Source organism: Silene latifolia, chromosome 4, assembly GCF_048544455.1.
Source record: "Silene latifolia isolate original U9 population chromosome 4, ASM4854445v1, whole genome shotgun sequence".
In the NCBI taxonomy this organism is placed as follows: domain Eukaryota; kingdom Viridiplantae; phylum Streptophyta; class Magnoliopsida; order Caryophyllales; family Caryophyllaceae; genus Silene; species Silene latifolia.
The window spans coordinates 39,522,414-39,530,202 of record NC_133529.1 but is presented as its reverse complement, the minus strand read 5'-3'; positions in this window follow the sequence as shown (position 1 = coordinate 39,530,202).

The following is a 7,789-nucleotide window of genomic DNA, read 5'->3' as shown; positions in this document are numbered from 1 at the left end:
GGACACAAGCTCCAACAATCTCCCACTTGTCCTCATAAGTGTATGTGCGATAACCGATTCTTATATCCTAAAATTTCTCCCACTCAATGTAAAACAATTTGCAAAATCCGTATTCACAAAGGTCGTATTTTACAAGTGATCAATATCAAGAGTGGTTTTCCCGACTAGAGAGTAACTTAACTGATAAACGAATCATCATTCGAGCATGGCCATGCATTTCAGTTACAACTCCTCGAGTGGCCCTGAGAAATAACTAAACCTGATAAAGGTTGGATATTTTCTTCAACTCGAATCCTGCAGATAGAAGCACAGTATGAAATGACCCAGTGACAATCTGCTTAGCCTTCTGTTACGGCAGACCATGAGAAAGAAACCAAAGTCACCCAAAAACTGCCTTAATCTCAAGAGACAATCGATAGTCAAAAGAATCGACTCTAGGAACACAATGGACGTCCAATCCACGACCTGGCACCGAATGTTTTTAAACATTTAGGACTCCATTACGTTGTCACAATTTTTGTCCTACGAGGTATCGTTATAACTCGCATCTATGATCGATCAGCCAACTGTTTGACTTATGGCTCGTTGAACCCACCATCAATCAACTTCACAAAATAATAGCCAGAGTTATCAGCTCATGTAGGCGATTACGGACCAAAACAAATATAATGTAATTCAGTTCACTTTGTGGCGTTCAATGTTGTCGTACAATCCACATGAAAAACAAAATATTATAATAAAACGATAAAGTTATAAATAGCATATGAAAAAGATAATGTATCGAATCCATAATCAACTAGTACAACTCAGGAACACGTTTAATTCCCATGGAAATAACGTGCCCTTCATGCTTATCATATCTTAATGATTTAGTGAGAGGGTCCGCGATGTTGTCATCCGAAGCAATCTTGTCAATCACTATCTCCTCTTGCTCCACGTAATCACGGATCAGGTGAGCCTTCCGATGTACATGTCTAGACTTGTTGCTAGACTTAGGCTCCTTAGCCTGGAAGATGGCACCTCTATTGTCACAATAGATGGTGATCGGGTCATTCGAACTAGAACCGTGGTCATCCTTGTAAGAATTGACGCATCCATATAGCTTCCTTTCTTTGCTTCGAGCGGCATAGTACTCGGATTCAGTGGTAGAATCTGCTACAACATCCTGTTTGGAACTCTTCCAGCTGACCGCAGCACCATTAAGAGTAAAGACGAACCCGGACTGAGATTTTGAATCATCTCGATCCGTTTGGAAGCTAGCATCTGCGTAACCGATTGCGCATAGCTTACTATCTCCTCCATAAGTCAATGCCCAATCCTTAGTCCTTCGTAGGTACTTAAGGATGTTTTTAACAGCTATCCAGTGTGTTTCACCTGGATTCTTTTGGTACCGACTCGTCATACTCAATGCATATGCCACGTCTGGACGTGTGCATATCATGGCATACATGATTGATCCTATGGCTGATGCATAAGGAACACGACTCATGCGTTCAACCCCTTCAGGCGTCGTGGGTGACTGAGACTTGCTCAGATGCATCCTAGACGTCATTGGAAGGTTCCCCTTCTTGGAGTTGGTCATGCTGAACCTTTCAAGAATCTTATCTAAATAAGACTCCTGACTCAGTGATAACATCCGTCGTGATCTATCTCGATAGATACGGATTCCCAATATGCGTTGTGCCTCACCTAGATCTTTCATCTGGAAATGGTTCTTCAACCATCCTTTAACCGAAGATAAGAGAGGAATGTCATTCCCAATCAAGAGTATGTCATCGACATACAATATAAAGAAAACAATCTTGCTCCCACTCGACTTGATATATAAGCATGGTTCCTCGACCGATCGAGTGAAACCATACTCTTTTATCACCTGGTCGAAACGATAATTCCAACTCCGAGAAGCTTGCTTAAGTCCATAAATGGAACGCTTAAGCTTGCACACTTTCTTAGGATTTTCAGGATCTATGAAACCTTCGGGTTGCACCATGTACAACTCCTCCTCCAAATAACCGTTTAAGAAGGCGGTTTTCACATCCATTTGCCAAATTTCATAGTCATGAAAAGCGGCAATCGCTAAGATTATCCGAATGGAACGCATCATAACTACGGGTGTAAAAATTTCATCATAATGCAATCCGTGAACTTGAGTGAAACCTTTTGCCACTAGTCGTACCTTATAGGTATCTGGTTGCCCGTCTACAGAATGCTTTATGGTCGTGATCCCTTATGAGGGGTTTAGTTTTTAGTACTTGTCGTTAGGAGCACCTAGACCAAAACACAATTTATAACTTCACAAACAACTCTACAATTAGTAAAGAGACAAGTAAAGGTCGGATCCCAAGGGACGGGAATTGAGATGAAATTTTCTATTGCAACTAGTGGTGTCTAAGGGTGTCACAATTTGGGGTTTGAAGTAGAAGGTCACTAAACTAAATAGCAATGAAAGTAAACAAGCAAGATGAATTAAAAGGGATTTAAACAATTGATAAAAAGCACTAGGGTGTCATGGGGTCATAGGGGATTCATGGGAATTGATCATACAAACATATTCTCAAATTATAAGCAAGCAATTATTGTTGTGATAGATTGAGTTGGTTTATATCTTACAATCCTAGGAAAGTTTGGATTCCGGAGCCGAATCGATTAGATTGTACAACACCTACAAGTCGACTTAATCTTCCCTACTCAAAAATATGCATGGTCTAATGAGACTCGAGTTGGTTTATATCTTACAAGTCTCATTGAAAAGATAGGTGATGGGTAAAAAATGCAAGGATTCATAGGCTCACATTTCATCAAACATAACATGTGCATAAGTTGAGATCACAACAAGCAAGCAAATAAATTATGAAAACATATTAAATTAAGCATGAATCATTCCCCATGTTGGTTTCCCCTAATTACCCATTAACCCTAGCTAAGGAAACTACTCACTCATTATCATGTTGAACATGCTAGCAAGGTTGTCAATCATACTAACAAAGTGAAACATGATGAATAAATGAAAGTGATTAACAATAATTAAAAAGGGATTAAGAGAATTATACCTACTAATGATTCCAATAATAAAGCAAAGAATAAAAGAAGTACTTGATGCTTGATTGGAAGGTTGTCAATCTCCCAATAATAACCCAAATAATCTTCAATTACCCAAAATAAAGGATGAACAAGAGAGAGATTAAGGAAATAAAACTTGTATTAAAACTTGATTAAATGTTGATTATAAGATTAAAGAGAGATTTGATTGATATTAACTACACTAAAGATTGCTAAGAAGAACATGCTCTTCTAATAAGACTAATGGGGTATTTATAATGGGGATTAGGTACATAAATTAGGGTTTGCTAAGGGCTTAAATGACGATTAAGTCCTTGAGGAATCGCCGGTCTCTAGGGAGACTCCAGTCTATTTTTCGCCGGTCTTAGAAAAAGATGCGCATCCTTCCTTGAAGCTTGTAGAAGACGAAATAACTGTCTGGGAATCCGGGCGTTTTTGGCACGGGACAGGCGGATTTGGGTGCTCCTGGACGGGCGTCCAGAAGGTGAAGACGGGCGGATTTGGGTGGTTTTGGCCGAGCGTCCAGCTGAGGAAGACGCTCGGATTGTAGGTCTTGGACGGGCGTCTTCAGGGCAATCCGCACGGATTGTCAAACAGTTTCATTCCTTCTTCTTTTCTTCCTTTTTCTTCATAGAATCCTTGAAGATTTCCTCGGGGATGCAAGGATCTTTTCTCATCATTGCCCATCTACTATAGTATGTACAAAGGCCTTCTAATCTTGTCTCTCCTTGATGCTTGGTCATTGAATTCAATCAATTTAGCCTCATTTTGCCATGAAAATGCAAGGTTTGCACTCCTTTCCTACCAAGGACACAAAACCTCAAAGAATATGCAAAACAAAGAACTAAAGACAATAAATGACCCAAATATGCACTAAAAAGCATGGGAACAAGGCTAATTCGGGGACTAAATGTGCTTAAATTATGGTCACATCAAATATCCCCAAACCGAACCTTTGCTCGTCCCGAGTAAAGAGGTGACAAAGACTAGGACCATTATTTAAACTAACCTAATAACATAGCCGATATGAGACAATTAGCGGGTCTCACTCCGCCCCTTCAACTCACAACAAGACAACCATGAGGTAGGATGCCTTCTTGCAAGGCAAGGTGGGTCTTGCCAAAATGGCGACACATCCAAGCATTAAAGCACACAAAACAAGTAATGGATGCATCTACAAAAGAATAGCCACTTTCCTCATCTAAGTGGCGGAAATTATCTACAAGGGAAGCAATTCAAGGGTACACACTCCATCATAGATGCAATTTCTTCAAACTACTAAGCCTAGAAGGATACCAATAAATCACCTCCAAGTTGTTTCAAGCTAGGATACCTTTGTCCTCAATCGTTAAATGCTTTTGTCAAGAATAGACTCCCTATGGTGTTAGAAACACTGGAGGATCGCGGAATTCCCCTTCTTGCCTAGACAAGAATAAGGGTCGTCCCCTCTCTACCATGCATAAAAATGGATACGATGGATAAAGGGATCGATAGAATTTGAGTTTCATTTGGGAGTTTGCTTTGTTGTTTGTTTTTCCCCCCAATTTCTTGTGGCATATAACATTTTGAGAACACTTTCTTTTGCCATTTCTTTTGATTTTTGGCATTTCAACACTTGACAACTTTTCAACTTTTTGCATTTCTTTTTGAACATTTTCAAAGTCACCCCATATGTAGTGAGGGTGCCTTATATTTGAAGCTTAGGAGTCTATTTTTGCTCCTCTTTTCATTTGATGCAATTGCAAACTTTCTTTCACTTTTCATTTCATTGAACTCAAATCAATTTCTTTTTGTGCCCATTCCCTTTGATGACAAAAATGTGGTAGAACATGGATGATGGATGCATGGTTTCAAGGGTCACCTTGGAATAAACGGTAGACAAGGAGTTATCACACCACAAGGTACTCTTGACTAGGCTTTAATTCATGGGTCAAAGGATACTAGCATGACACATCCTAGGGTGTTTTACAAGTATTCTAACATGCAAAGTCTTAAGAAGAAAAAGCATCTACTAGGGCCTATATACACTTGTCAAGCTTCCCAAGTATACGGTTTCACAAAATTTTTCTAACATGAAAACTACATGCCATGATGCAACTAGCATTTATACATCCTAATGCATATGATTCTACCAACTAATATGCCATATAAACTAAATGCAAGTCCCAAATTCACATTGTTATACCAGATCAATCAAAATAAAGCCACATAGTCATTAACATAAAGAGGAAAAAGGAGATTGGAAAGATCATACCATGCGGTCTTCAATATCCTCATGTCTCGGATGTGGCGTAGTCATTCAATGTGAACAAGGATAGAACAAACACAATATATACAACAATATATACATGACTACACTACAAAGGAAATGAACTTGTTTTTGGTTAAATTTTTCAAATTTTTATGGTTTTTCGAAATTTTTTGATTTTTTTTAGATTTTTGAATAAAAGTTAAATTAGAATTCCCCATCCCCACACTTATATGGGCATTGTCCTCAATGGCCAAAATGATGGGAAATCATACAAGCATGATGCATGAATTCTACACTAAATGCAAGCTATACTATACTACACTACATGATGCATGGGTTTTTGTTTATGACGGAGAGCGTAATTTAGATTACCTCCCGTTGCGTATGCATGTACTTCCCCAAACCGAGATAGACATTATTTCTAATGTCCTAAAGTTGGGGGTAGTTCATGCACACAATATGCAATGCATGAAACTAATTTGTCATTTTGGATTTTCAAAAGTGGGAACAATAAAATAAGAACACCTCAATGGGGCCGAGGTGTTAGTCCTCTATGTTGCTAGGACTCTCCAACTATGATCAAGATAAAATAAATAAAACAAAGAAAGAAGTAGACAAACCTCAAGAGGGTAGGAGCCTCCAAAGCTTGCTAGTCTTCCACCATATCATCATTGTCATCATCTTCCTCAATAGAAGTGGACTCATCACCACTTCCCTCTTCACTTCCTTCATCATCCTCTTCTTCTTCATTAGCCTCTTCTTCTTCATTTACCTCTTCATCAACAACCTCATCACCGACAACCTCATCGTCACCCGGTCTCTCACCCCTAGATGCACTTGGAAAGAAGACTTCCCTATCCGCCCAACTAGGCAAAGGACACGAAAGATCAAGTAGTCCTTGCCTAGCTAAATGAAGGAGGGGTGGATATTGGGCTAAGTACGCATCTTCCCGATCCTTATAAGCTTGTTTGTGCATCTCTTGTATAAGTAGAGTCATGTAGTCATTGCTTACTTCAACACCTTAGGGTTTGAACTCTTGATACTTGAATGGATAGGGTGGTGTGACAATGGAGGAGGAGGGCATTTCAATTTCACCCCTTTGTTGACGGATGATGTATTCGGCTTCCTTTGAGAGGGGAAGAAGGTAGTTGGTCCGATGGACACTCAAACGGCATATCTTGGAAGGCAAAGTAAAAGATCTAGCATCATTGGTGAGCCACCCATATTTGGTGTCAAGAGGATTATGGGTAACCCACTTGTACTTGTTAATCATGGCATCCATGTCAATGAGATGACCCCCTTTTTTCGCCACATACTTGCTATCCTTGTTGAAATTCGGATCAAAGTACTTAGCCAAAAGAGTAACTAGACCTCCATTTATGATAAAAGCGGTGCCTTGCTTTCCACAATCAACATTTAGCCATCTTTCCACCAAAAGCCTTAGAGAATTGTAAGGCTTGGTGAATTCCCTTCCAATATTTAAGGCCGACTCAAGTAGAACACAATCGAGCTTGGTAAAGTGGTTAGTGTCTTTTCTTGCAATGATAGTATTCCCGATGACCTTATGCCATACTCTAATGCCCGGATGGTGGACTAATAGAGCGCGACTAGCATGATAGTTCTCAAATTTCCTCCCGGAAATCGCCTCCCAAAGAGGAGAGGGGTCATATTTTTCGGGCTTCTTGTAATAACGAGGTGAATCACTAAGACCTAATGCTTTACCCAAATCATCAAAGGTGATGCGCCTACTCACATTGGGAAGGCGGAACTCAATGTTTTCTCTAGTCTCTACCTTAGTCACTTTCAAAGAACTCAAGAATTCTAAGGTAAGGGAGGGGTATGTCAATTCTCTTGTAGCAAACAATTTTCCCAACCCCATGGCTTCAAAGAAGGCTTTTGTTTGTTCAAGGACACCCAATTTGTTCAAGGCATCTTCACATATGAATTTGGTGGGTAGAAAGGATTTCCTAGCATACTTGGCAAATGTATCCCTATGGGAGTTAGAAATGAAAATTACCTCCGGATAGTTTGATAATTAAGCAATTTCCGGAGTTGTTGATGTTGTTGCTTCCAAGGGAGGATTTTGTTGTTGTTGAACTTCCAAGTTTGAACTAGCTACCACCATAACCAATGAGGCTTTCTTTGCTTGAAGACATTGTTGTCTTGTTGAGAGTGCCTTTGTTGATCCTTTTGTCCTTGCCATTGATGAAAATACCAAGAAAAGAGTGAAAATCTTCAATTTCCAAGTACACCCAAATCGATTTTAAGATGAAAGGCTTTGCCTTTGTAATTTTAAAAATCGACTCAAAGGTTGAAGATTTTGGTGCTTGGTTTGATTTTTGTTGGAAGAGGAGTGATTAATTGTTGTTAAAAGGAAGTTTGGATTTGATTTTGTTAAATTTGGTTGAGGAAATCTTGTTTTGGTGATGGAGAGGATGAGGGTTTTGAGTTTTGGGGTTTTTGGTAGTGTTTTGAATG